The sequence below is a fragment of the Trichomycterus rosablanca genome, chromosome 27 (assembly GCF_030014385.1).
Source record: "Trichomycterus rosablanca isolate fTriRos1 chromosome 27, fTriRos1.hap1, whole genome shotgun sequence".
Lineage (NCBI taxonomy): Eukaryota > Metazoa > Chordata > Actinopteri > Siluriformes > Trichomycteridae > Trichomycterus > Trichomycterus rosablanca.
The window spans coordinates 14,671,503-14,685,129 of NC_086014.1; the positions used below are offsets into that span (position 1 = coordinate 14,671,503).

Below are 13,627 nucleotides of genomic sequence, written 5' to 3' on the forward strand. Positions count from 1 at the left end.
ATGCCCCACTTAGCAGAGGGGGCGAACACGGGCTGCGTCCCAAAGCGGCGCTCCGGGCCGTGGTAACTCGTCCGAAGCCACTCAGTCGCTGCGGCCTTTCCGCCTGACCTCCCCGGCAGAGGTCGGTACTGTGTGAACGATATTAACAAACGACCTTGTAAAGGAGTCCAGCTACATTCAAACACACATGAACTGAGGGCGAAAGTATGTGGACAACCTCGTAGCAGGTTAGATCTACAGCCAACCTGAACTTCAACAGCTTCCGACAAGTAAAATAATCTGAACTTCTTCTGGGAGTGAAACTTCCCGAGGAAGAAGAGAAAAGAACATGAAGGCTGAGAAGGTTCTCACCGTAACCTTCTCACCGGAACCTTCTCACCGGATCCTCACAGCCGTCAATAAAAGCTCCTCTGATATCGACTCGCCTCAGAAGCGCCGCCATCCATTCAAAAATGAATTTATTCTGAGCGTCCGAGTCTCAGTCGGTGCAGGATTTTCACACAGGTTGACCGGATGAACTGGAACACCGACTGATCAATCAGCGCCCAGCCGTACAAATACAACCGAACGGGCACAAATTCCCACACACAGACGAACTTCAAAGGCAGAAAAGCAGCTGTTGTTCCAGCTGAGAAGATCACTGTATTAATAACATCTAGTTTTGAAACCTGATGTCGGACAAGCTCACAATCAGGCGTCCATATACTTTCGGTCAGATAATGTACGCCTCCCGGAACTGTTCGTGGATCAGTGACGTCACTGAATCAAAAATATAATACAACAATAAACAAGTACTGTATGGGCACGGATACCCATAGACACACTCCAAATTCCTCACAGTACAAAAGCTTAACAGGGGACTGGGTGATATCAAAGCTAAAAATAAAAGCGGGAGCGTCATTCAGCTTACGTTTCCTAAAATGACGGGCGTAGTCCGGACAACAAAAAGTATGTGAACCCTGTTTCCTGTAGCTGAAGCCTGGCAGGGCGGTGATGAGGGCACAAGTTCCCACAGGAGTATTTTCTACACTTGGAGTCCGAATCCTGACACAGAAATCACCAGCGAGAGTACCGGAGGAAGATATTTAACCCTTTATTAAACTGTTTAATTGTTTTTTGTTGATTATATATACTCGCGGCTGCAACACAGTCCAAAATAGTTGGGACGGGGGCAAGTTTAGCGCCGTCCTAAATCCTAAATTACGTTCTGTGATGGTTTGAGGTCCCGGGGGGGGCACAAGTTCCCACAGGAGAATCTTCTTCACCTGCCAGCAGTCTGAAGCCCTGGAGTCCTAATCCTAGCCCTAATGTTCGGTCCTGATCTCGGTACTGTAGACCTGTATACGCTGTTAGAAACGCTCATGATCAGGCGTCTACATACTTTTGGTCATATCGAGTCATTTTCTTCTCAGCCACCACAACAGATAAAGATCACAAATATTTAAAGCCGTAAATAAACCCTTACAGTCGTCTAAAATCGGGCTGTAAAGTAAAAAACCTGACGGAGACGTGAATCAGAGATGAAACACGAGGCCGGCTCTGAGCGACACGCCCGTGCTCTCACTTGTCTCAGATAAAACGACGGCGGAACAAGCTAGGACTCGAGCCGGAGACCAAACCGCCGCGGCTAACACACAGACACAGACAGAAAGAATTTGTTCACCGCGCTGGAAAATTAGCGCCGCGTGATGGGAGATTCTCCCTCACTGTCTCAGTCTCTGTCAGGTTTGTCAGGAGCGTTCCCTCCTTTTACAGGGGCTCTTACTGGCCCCGGGGGGGCGTCAGACGGACAGAAAACGGGGGTACGGCCAAAAAAAAGCAGGATGGAAAATAAAGATAAAAACCAAACGTACAGAGGAGGGTAGAGAACATGCTGACGCCTGCTACTGATGATACACCCATCAGCCATAACATTAAAACCACCTCCTTGTTTCTACACTCACTGTCCATTTTATCAGCTCCACTTACCATATAGAAGCACTTTGTAGTTCTACAATTAATGACTGTAGTCCATCTGTTTCTCTACATGCTTTGTTACCCCCTTTCACCCTGTTCTTCAATGGTCAGGACCCCCACAGAGCAGGTATTATTTAGGTGGTGGATGATTCTCAGCACTGCAGTGACACTGACATGGTGGTGGTGTGTTAGTGTGTGTTGTGCTGGTATGAGTGGATCAGACATAGCAGCGCTGCTGGAGTTTTTAAACACCGTGTCCACTCACTGTCCACTCTATTAGACACTCCTACCTAGTCGGTCCACCTTGCAGATGTAAAGTCAGAGACGATCGCTCATCTATTGCTGCTGTTTGAGTCGCTCATCTTCTAGACCTTCATCAGTGGTCACAGGACGCTGCCCACGGGGCACTATTCACTGTTGGTGGACTATTCTCAGTCCAGCAGTGACGGTGAGGTGTTTAAAAACTCCAGCAGCGCTGCTGTGTCTGATCCACTCATACCAGCACAACACACACTAACACACCACCACCATGTCAGTGTCACTGCAGTGCTGAGAATCATCCACCACCTAAATAATACCTGCTCTGTGGTGGTCCTGTGAGGTTAAAAAGACATGTAGAGGAACAGATGGACTACAGTCAGTAATTGTAGAACTACAAAGTGCTTCTATATGGTAAGTGGAGCTGATAACATGGACAGTGAGTGTAGAAACAAGGAGGTGGTTTTAATGTTATGGCTGATCGGTGTAGATAATAATAAAAATGTATAAAAGTATAAAATCTAAACATTTCTAAAATAAATTGTGCTGGACTAATTAATCCTTCATACCTGCCTGTTCAATTTGCGCTTGAATGTGAAGGGTTAAATTAAAAGTCTAGGTCTAAGACTCGCCTGAAGAATCTTCTTGCTGGCTGTGTGGCTTCCTGACACGCCCTGTGATCGAGGTCCCGTCCAGCACAAGCAGTGATCTCGATTCTGAGTCCTGCAAAGACACACAAAAAATGAAGTGTCCTGTTATTTTTGAAATTTTGCTAAATTAATACACGTTTATTTAAAAATACATGACACTGGCGCTCCAAATCAGCATTCTGATTCATCCCGAAAGGTGTTCAGTAAAGAACGACTAACAGTTGTGATCAGTTTCACACACAGTGCAGAAAAGCACACCGAGCCGCCCGATTGGTCGACGCCGGGGCACCCTGACAGGTGAGAGTGATGCGTTCGCGCACCTGTATGTGTACAGATGGGATTTAGCAAAGCGCTACGTCTCAGCGTCAGGATTAGAGCTAAAAAAACAAACCAGCGCGGCGGCGGATCCCTCAGACCGCAGAGGAACGCGGCGCGGCTCACAGAGCGGTGCAGGGACGCGGTCCCGTACAGTCCACAGACTAAACAAACCTCCCACAGCGTATACAAATATCCCACAATTCCCTGCTCCTCTGTGTCAATCTGGAGTCAAGAGCCGCCGCCGTTCAACTTTTCACCAGCCTGATCAGCAGGTGTATGAAATCCATCATGACTAACAGTTTGGGGAAGGCTCTTTTCTGGACAAAAACACACCCTCCCCCATAACGAGCACTTTTGGGATGAATTGGAACGCTGGTTGTGAGCCAGGCCTGCGTCCAGGCTTGAGCAGCCCGTGTGTATCCTACATCCTCAATCCAAGTGGGAAAAGCAACGAGTTATGGCACCTCAGATCGTGAATAATCACATCACACACACACACACACACACACTCACACACACACACACACTCACACACACACACACACACACACACACACACGGTCCTTCAGTGATGTGAGGTCTTACAATGAGGTGAACACTAATTCATCATCTGTGTCAAGTGTGTGTTTAAGTCTGAGCTCTGTGTGTGTGTGTGTGTCAGAGATGTTAGTTGACCTTTGACCTGAGCTGAGCCGGACTCATCTGCTGCACTGGTGCTTCACATCAACATTGAACTGAGTGGGTGACCATCAGCATCAGACACCGGGCTGAACCAGACCTCACACACACACACACACACACACACACACACACACACACACACACACACACACACACCTCACACACACACACACACACACCTTACACACACACCTCACACACACACCTCACACACACACCTCACACACACTTCTACACTCACTGTTTTGATCAAGTGTGGGACATACACACACAGCCAAACACACACACAGTTTAGATCGAGTGTGTTCAGAACATGGTAAACGGTTACACACACACACACACACACACACACACACACACACAGCCAAACACACACACAGTTTTGATCAAGTGTGTTCAGAACATGGTGAGAAGTTACACACACACTTCTAAACATGCACAGTTTTGCTCACATTGACACATGCAGTTACACACACACACACACACACACACACAGTAAATGAAAGCACCTGGTAGCTGGTGGTTGTTATCTTTCATTCCTCTGTGTGTGTGTGTGTGTGTGTGTGTGTGTGAGCTGACAGGACTCCCGGCGGTATGAGAACACCCCGGGTGTTAACACCCTGAATGGCTCCTTTGTTTTTACATTCCTGCGATGTGTGTGAACACCTTTCGGCTTCCTGACCTCAGAATCGCTGAAGAAACACACACACACACACACACACACACACACACACGTTCTGAGAGAGGCGTCTGAAATGAAGACATGCCGGCACGTATGGGAATTTGCTGCCAAGTCCTGGTAATTAATCAGATAATCAGATAATCTGACGCTACAAGTGTTTCAACACCTCACCTAATTAAACCTCGCCCTTAAAAACAGACCTCCAGGGTGGCAGCGCTAGAGCTCGATGGCGATTGGCTTGTCTGAATAATGGGGGAATAACGGGGAATTATGGGTATCAGGGCACGACTCTCCGTGCGCGATACGGATCTCTGTATCAGAAGGAGTGGTCGGTGCTGCACACGTGTCAGAGGGGGCGTGTGCTAGTCACATCTCTCTTCGGTCAGAGGAAGGGAAATGCGACCAGGGAATGGGATATGACTAAATGGGGGAAATGCAGTCGGTGTGTGTGTGTGTGTGTGTGTGTGTGTTTGCCCTGTGATGGACTGGTGACATCTCCAGGGTGTTTCCTACCTTTCGCCCAGTGAACTGCACCCACCGCGACCCTGACCAGGACAAAGCGAGGCTATTCTGCCTGAAACACAATAATGAAGTTAATAATCAGAAATAAGGGGCGTCCAAATACTTTTGCCATGATCCTGTGTAGCCTGATGCCCTCGAGTCCCTGGTTCTTTATTGAGTGTGTGTACAGGGGGGGGCAGGTGTATTTACGCCCCCCCTTTAATTTCATCAGTACAGAGGTCTAATGCCTGTCCTGACCCCTGCTCACACACACACACACACACACACACTCACACACACACACACACACACACACACACAGGAGAACCATGCCGAGTTTTGGATGTTTGTGTGTTTGGTTATAATGAGCCTCTTCTGCCCCCTTTGAAGGCCAAACCCAGGCACTGACCACAGTGTGTGTATGTGTGTGTGTGTGTGTGTGTGTGTGTGTGTGTGGGATTAGAGTTAAATCCTTTGGCACATTTCAAACTCAGATGAACAACGACAGCAGTCACGACCCGACTAATGAGAGATGAACCCATAATTAACTCACACACACACACACACACACACACACACACACACACACACACACAGTTTGCACTTATACGTATAAGTATATATTTAAGTATAATAAACAAAACTACGTTAATAAATCACTTACATACACAAACACCAATAAGAACATCAAAATCCAACTACAGCCCTAAATAATAATTATAATACTAATAACAATAATAATAATATTAATAACAATGATAATAATAATAATGGTAATAACAATAATAAAATTTATAATAATAGTATTAATTATAAAATAATACTAATAATATTAATAATAATATTAATTATTATTATTATTGTATTAATAATAAATAACAATAATATTACTAATAGCAATATTTATTGAAATAATAATAACATTTATGATAATATTAATAATAATAATTATTATAACAATAATAATTATATTTGTAATAATAATAATAATACTTCTGTTACTACCACTACTACTACTAATAATAATAGTAATAAAAATAATAACTATTAACTATAATATCAATAACATTAACACTACAGTAACTAATAATAATATTAATAATAATAATAAAAAGAAAAACAAAAATCATTACAATAATAGTAACAAAATAATAATAAACTAATAATATTAATAAATATTAACAAATCAAATATTAAAAATGAATGAATATTACTAATAATATTGATAATGATAATACTTTTACAACTTCAGTACTCAATACGCCTGACGTTATAAATTCACTTAGCTAAAAATAAGAGACAGTTAATAAAATAATAAATATAAAAATCATTTTTAACCATCAGATCGTCTGTAAATCCCTCAGCTGATGGTTTAAACACTTATTCACTCTGAACTGAACGTCCTGCAACAAGCGGTACTGCTGACCAACATCCTTCTGCATAAATCACCAACAATAACAACAAACCATAAAGGAAACTCTGCAGTAACAGTTTAGGGAAGGTCCACAGAGCCCTAAGCTCAGCCCCACTCAACAGCTCTGGGATGAACTGGAACACAGACTGATCGATCAGCGCCCAGCCAGACAGATATACAAACACAAACGCTGTCATGCTTTAACTAAACGGGCACAAATTCCCACACACAGACGTACTTCCTAAATACAAGTCACACAGACGTGGCTCAATTTTGTGCGACAAGCTCATGGTCGGGTGTCCAAATACTTTTGGCCATATAGTGAAGATTACGTGTGTGTGTGTGTGTGTGTGTGTGTGTGTTTTTTGTTCCTAGGAGAGTGACTGCTGTCACAACACACAAAGAAAAACACTTGACATTATTAGTGTGATGGTGTGTGAACGTCTTCTAAAGCATGTTAATTAAGATCTTTACATCTGTGTGTGTGTGTGTGTGTGTGTGTGTGAGTGTGTGTGCGCACTCGTGTGTGTGTGTGTTGAGGAGGGTATAATATTACAGGCCTTGTTGACTCTGCAGATTTGGAGGGCGTCTCTGCTTTTGTGAGCCGATAACTTAATTAAATATGCAAATCTGGCTTTCTTTACGTCTCACGCTTGATCTCCCTCCATTCAGCTCACACACACACACACACACACGGCTGCTTTTGATTAACATTATTCACAGGTCTGCTTGTAATCAGGATCCGCCGAGTTGTTCTGGGGCAGACTGAAGCGAGTGTGAACGTTTACATTAACCAAGTTTGCAGGGTGTGTGTGTGTAGGGTGTGAGGTTTGTGTGTGTGTGGAGCATGTGCGTCAGGTGTGTGTGGGGTGTGTGTGTGTGGGGTATGTATGTGGGGTGTGTGTGGTGTGTGTGGGATGTGTGGGGTGTGTATGTGGGGTGAGGTGTGTGTGTGTGGGGTGTGTGTGTGAGGTGTGTGTGTGAGGTGTGTGTGTCAGGTGTGTGTGTCAGGTGTGTGTGTTGGGTGAGGTGTGTGTGAAGTGTGTGTGGGGTGTGTCAGGTGTGTGTGTTGGGTGAGGTGTGTGTGAAGTGTGTGTGGGGTGTGTGTGTATGTGGGGTGTGTGTGTGTGTGAAGTGTGTGTGGGGTGTGTCAGGTGTGTGTGTGGGGTGTGTGTGTGGGGTGTGTGTGTAAAGTGTGTGTGGGGTGTGTGTGTGTGAAGTGTGTGTGGAGTGTGTGTGTGTGAAGTGTGTGTGGGGTGTGTCAGGTGTGTGTGTGGGGTGTGTGTGTGTGAAGTGTGTGTGGGGTGTGTGTGTATGTGGGGTGTGTGTGTGTGTGTGAAGTGTGTGTGGGGTGTGTCAGGTGTGTGTGTGGGGTGTGTGTGTGAAGTGTGTGTGGGGTGTGTGTGTATGTGGGGTGTGTGTGTGTGTGTGTGAAGTGTGTGTGGGGTGTGTCAGGTGTGTGTGTGGGGTGTGTGTGTGTATGTGGGGTGTGTGTGTGTGTGTGTGAAGTGTGTGTGGGGTGTGTCAGGTGTGTGTGTGGGGTGTGTGTGTGGGGTGTGTGTGTGGGGTGTGTGTGTGAAGTGTGTGGGGTGTGTCAGGTGTGTGTGTGGGGTGTGTGTGTGAGGTGTGTGTGTATGTGGGGTGTGTGTGTGAAGTGTGTGTGGGGTGTGTCAGGTGTGTGTGTGGGGTGTGTGTGTGAAGTGTGTGTGGGGTGTGTGTGTATGTGGGGTGTGTGTGTGAAGTGTGTGTGGGGTGTGTCAGGTGTGTGTGTGGGGTGTGTGTGTGAAGTGTGTGTGGGGTGTGTGTGTATGTGGGTTGTGTGTGTGTGTGTGTGTGTGAAGTGTGTGTGGGGTGTGTCAGGTGTGTGTGTGGGGTGTGTGTGTGTGAAGTGTGTGTGGGGTGTGTGTGATGCGTGTTTCGGGTGCGGTCCCGTAATCCTAAAGCTTCCCTCTCTGAAGCCGAGCAGATGTGGATTTGCATGCGCGGGGGTCCCAGGCTCCGCCGGAGATTAGGCACTGTGTGTTTTTTTGGAAGGTTCATGTTTAATCAGCGCCTGAAGCCAGGACGAGCGCGGGGACACGGAGGCGAGGAGGAGGAGGAGGAGGAGGAGGAGGAGGAGGAGGAGCGTGACCTCGACACACCCGAACAGGACCGGGAACAGATTGCGGCGGCCTCTGAGCTCTGTTCTGACGAGGGTTTAAGGGTTCGGGCGCGGCCCGGTGAGAGCGAGAGTTAATAAAAGGATTTAACGCCGCTTTGTTTGCTCTCGTGTCCTTGGACGTCAGTCATTGTGTTTCTTTACAGATTTTTCATCTTCATCACCATCATCATCTCTGACTTTCTTTTCTTTATAGAGGAGGAAACGAGAGGTGACAACTGTTCCACTCCCGCAGGGGAAATTCAGAACCAGAACCCAGAGGAAAAAGATTCATTTAGAGAAGTTGAGAAGTTCATCAAAACCCTGAGAGATCTGGTACTAGAACATGATGTTCTCACTAAATCTTATTGTATAGGCCTCATTGTTCTTTTCTTTTTCTTTGTTTATTTCTATTTTCCTTTATTATTTCCTTCTGTTCCTTCTTTCCTTCCTTCTTTCATATTTCTTTCCTGCTTTTGTTCCTTTCTTCTTTCCTCAGTTCTTTCTTTCCTTCTTTTTTTTCTTGTCTTTTCATCTTTCGTCCTTTCCTTCATTTTTCTTCTTTCCTTATTTCTTTTCTTCATTTCTTCCTTCTGTCAGTGTCTTTTCATTTTCCTTTCTTCTTTCCTTCTTTCAATCGTTCTTTTCTTTTCCTTCCTTCCTTACTTACTTACTTACTGAGCAGGAGCCCGGTCGGCTGATAGCAGAGCTGAGATTGGAACATGAGAGGTTAAGATCTCAGCACTGATGAGTTAGCATGTTTTATCACTTTCTTTTTCTCTCTGGAAAGCACCAGCGCAACACTTTTCTGTACAGACGGACAGTGAAGCATCCTTACATCCCTTGATGACTCTTATAATTGACTCTTCGTACCTCTCTGTCCTCGAGGGCCGCCGGAGTCGATTAGAGGTGATTCTCACCGAGACGGAGAGAAAACGCCGACACTTAGGAGCGCCTACCGCCAGCGCCGACGCCTCCTCCGCTTAATCTGGTATTAAACGAGACACATTATTATTATTGCGCTCCCCGGGGGAGCCGGTGAGACCGACTGAGGACACGAGGAGACGGGGGGTTACCGTGTCCCGACACCAGGAGGAAGGGACGGTTTGGGGTTCGCTGTGTGTGTGTGTGTTGTGTGTTTGAGCTGAGATTTCTGAAGTGTGTGTGTGTGTGTGTGGGGGGGGGCACTGAGTCGTGAGGAGCCATTGAGAGAGAAAACGCAGAACATCCTTTATTTATTTGTGTGTGAAATATTCATAGGTCGCTCCGGAGCGCTGGTGTGTAGCTGCCAGCGCCTGTGCCCATCTCCCGCGGGTAATCGCCCAAATTTCACTTCCGGGAGTTTCTAACCCGCCGTGTGTGTGTGTCGGAATGGAGGCTGAAGACTCATCCTGGGGTGGGGGGGTGTAGCTTACAAATTTACCCCCCTCCACCCAAACACACACACACACACTCACACACACCTCGCTGTTCCACACCTGAAATAAATTATTCGTATCTTTGGGGGCAGATGAAAAGCCAGTCGGGCTGAAAATCCCTCTCGCTTGGCGCTGCACCTCCAAATCGAATACGCAACGCTCCTAATGTGCATATGACACCACACACACACACACACACCCACACACACACACACACACACTCCATTCCAGGCATCAGTGTGGAGACCGGTGATTAAAAGTGGCGCGAGTTCAGTTCTGTTTTCATGCACATGAACCCGCGTACCTGCGTACTTTAAATCCGTGCCAACACATTCAGCGACTTTGAAGCAACAGTTCCAGCATGAGCTCTGACCTGAACCGGAACGCCGACTGTGATCAGCGCCTGCACAAATGCTGTCATCTTCTGACAGGACGGGCACAAATTCCCACACGCACTTCAAAGTCAGAAGAGCGGCTCGAGTGTGTGAATACTTTTGGCCATGTAGTGCACCAAAGATTAAAAGTAAGAACCCCTGGCTCACCGTCGACATCTGAATTCATCCCAAGTGTATTTCATTACCTGGTTATTTATTAGAAATAAGTGTGCCTAGAAGAGGCGTCCACATACTTTTGGCCATAATATGTAGGTCATAAACTCAAGGGTTCAAATCTTTTCCCCCTCAAGTGGGTTCACAAACTTTTTCTTGAAACTGTGTGTGGTTGTGTATGTGTGTGTATTTGTGTGTGTGTGTGTGTGTGTGTGTATGTGTGGTTGGGTGTGTGTGTGTGTGTGTGTGTGTTTGTGTGGCTAAACTTCCAGTCCATTCCAGTCTGGTGCAGTCCAGTTCATTCTGGTCCTGTCCAGTTCAGTCTATTCCATTCCAGTCCAGTCAATTACGGTCCGGTCCGGACCGGTCCGGTCTATTCTAGTCTAGTCAAATCAAGTCAAGTCCAGTCCATTCCATTCCAGTCCAGACTAGTCCATTCCAGTCTGGTTCAGTCCATTCCAGTCCGGGCCAGTCTAGTCTAGTCCAGTCTAATCCAGTCTGGTCTGGTCTGGTCCAGTCTGGTCCGGTAGAGGAGTGAGTTGGGAACACAGATGGATAAGGTACTGTTATGATAAAACAAGATGAAGATGAAGAAGAGAAGAGAGACTCTGCTCATGTTTCAGGGTTTTTCGGACCCGGTCCCCCGTCGCCGTTCCTCCCTCCCTCCGTCCCTCCCTCCGTTATTCCGCTCTCTTTCTCTCTGGCGTTATTTATCTCTCCTCTCGCTCTTCATAAAAGAAGTGGACATAGAAGAGATTAAATAATAAATCAGAAGGTGGTCATGGAGCCGGGCCGGACGGAGCAGGGCTTTCGCCGCCCTGCAGACGGGCCGCTGAATTATTTACGGGCGGGGCCGAGATGAAACGAACGCTCAGGATACAAGACAGACTACACCGGGCCGGGGCTCAGGTGTGTGTACACGTGTGTGTGTGTGTGTGTGTGTGCGTCCGGTATAAGTTCGATGAGAGGAGCACGCATGAAGGCCGGGTCCGGTGAGCTAAAGGAGGAGATCGCTATGAATTAGTAAAGCGCAAAAGTAGCTATCTGTGTTCAAACGCCACGTTTCAGCACTGTGTGTGTGTGTGTGTGTGTGTGTGTGTGCTAGCCTAAAATAAAATGTCATCAGGTAGCGACGTACCTGAATCTTCACAACCTGAAGTTCTCCAGCATTCAGGCTTTTAAGATCCAAAAAACTGCTGAAATCTCATGAAGGAAGATGTGAACCACAGAGCGAGAGGACGAGACGACCAGAACACACAAACAGATCCTGGTGTGTGTGTGAGAGTGTGTGTGTGAGTGTGTGTGTGTTTCTGTGTGTGTGTTTCTGTGTGTGTGTTTGTGTGTGCAGTACGCTCCAGTCCAGTCCATACCATACCATTCATGTGTGTTTGTGTGTGTGTGTGTGTGTGTGTGTGTGTGTGTGGTATGTGTGTGTGTGTGTGTGTGTTCCTGTGCGGCTACACTTCTAAATCCAGGCAGACACTCCACGTCCAGTCCAGTCCAGTCCAGTCCAGTCCATTCCATTCTGGTCCAGTGTAGTCCATTCCGGTCTAGTTCAGTCCAGTTCAGTACTCTCCAGTCCAGTCGATTCCAATCCAGTACTCTCCAGTCCATTCCATTCCAGTCCAGTACTCTCCAGTACAGTCCATACCATACCATTCATGTGTGTGTGTGTGTGTGTGTGTGTGTGTGTGAGTCCTCAGCTCCACCCTACTCATTTTTGGGATGAATCGGAACTGTTCGACGAGGCGTCTGACCTCACAAACTGTCCTACAACAGAACACGCACAAATTCCCTCAGACACACTCCAATATGTAGTTAAACTTCATGTTATTAAGCCCATGGTTTTGTGATTCATTAAGCTCATAAGCGGGTGTCCAAATACTTATGACGTTACACCCATCTGGGGCTCGGCTCCTCCAGCTCCTCGCGGCGGGGATTGTGGGGGGGGGTCTGAGAGAGAGCGGCGACGTGACTGACAGCGCTCGGCGGTCTCAGCTGGCTCGGGGACGTCCCGGTCCTCCAGGGACCCTCGGGCCCCGGATCCGCCGTTCCGTTTCATTTGACGCGGGCCGCCGGACGCCCCGTGACGAGCGGGACCCGCGCCCCTCCCGCCGGTCCTCGCCGGCCGAAGCTGATTAAGTTTAGCGCCGCGTTTTCATTCGTTAATGGATGAAGTGCTTCCTGGATAACCTGCCGGTCGAAGGGCCGCTCCCGGGGGCCCCGGTGTCAAAATGCAATTATATGCATGATTAGCTCCGCCCGATTCCAGACGCCGTGTCTTCTTCCTCTCGCTCCGACCGCGACCCCCCCCTCGCCTGAGTTGTAACAGAAGGCGTGATTCACCGGGCGTGACGGAGCACGGCGCCCCCACATGGAAGCTCTGGGAACTGACACAGCAACTGGTTCTTTAACTTTGCACGTCCAGGGTTTCAACCTACTACACCCGGTGATCCTATTTTTTTTTTACCCCCCACCATGATTGCGTTCCCCATCTGAAGTGCTGAAACACTGCATAGCCAAAAGTTTAGGGACGCCACTTCTAATGATTAAATTCAGTTTCCTGGGGTTTCCTCCAGGCGCACCGGTTTCTCCCACTAGAAATGAATGAATGAATGAATGAATGGATCCCCAGCACCTGTTCTGATGGAGACCCCGATGGTGTCACTGGTTGGCGCTCAATGACGCACGTTATAGGAGATTCGCTAAATGCACGTCCAGAACCTCAAGGATGCAAAGAGCACAAAACCTGGACCCCTGAGCAACAAACAAACTATTATGATCAGATGAATCCTCGTCCATTATACTCTACATGACTGAAAGTATTGAGACGCCCCGTCCACATACTTTTGGCCACGCGGTGTAAAAAGCAGCGCTGCTCTAAATAGAATCCACTCAGAATCGTGTAGAATTATTAATACCAGGTGAGAAAGATCTCACGGCTTCTGAGAGTGCTGAAAGTGCAAATGCACCTCGAGAAACAGCAGCTACGTAAAAGAGCTTTATTTTGGTTATTAAATAAATAAAGAAAGAAAATATTTCCGCGTGTTTGAGTCGTTGAGTA

At 47.2% G+C, this 13,627-nt stretch overlaps 1 long non-coding RNA gene across 1 annotated transcript in view; it reads right to left on the reverse strand.

Annotated features, from left to right (window-relative positions):
- Nucleotides 1-2,846: 2,846 nt before the first annotated feature.
- LOC134304235 (uncharacterized) overlaps nucleotides 2,847-13,627 on the reverse strand; it is a 31,341-nt gene continuing 20,560 nt past the window's right edge. Inside the window, exon 3 of the long non-coding RNA XR_010007788.1 lies at nucleotides 2,847-2,937. This is a non-coding gene — a long non-coding RNA (uncharacterized LOC134304235). The remainder of the gene's footprint in view (nucleotides 2,938-13,627) is intronic.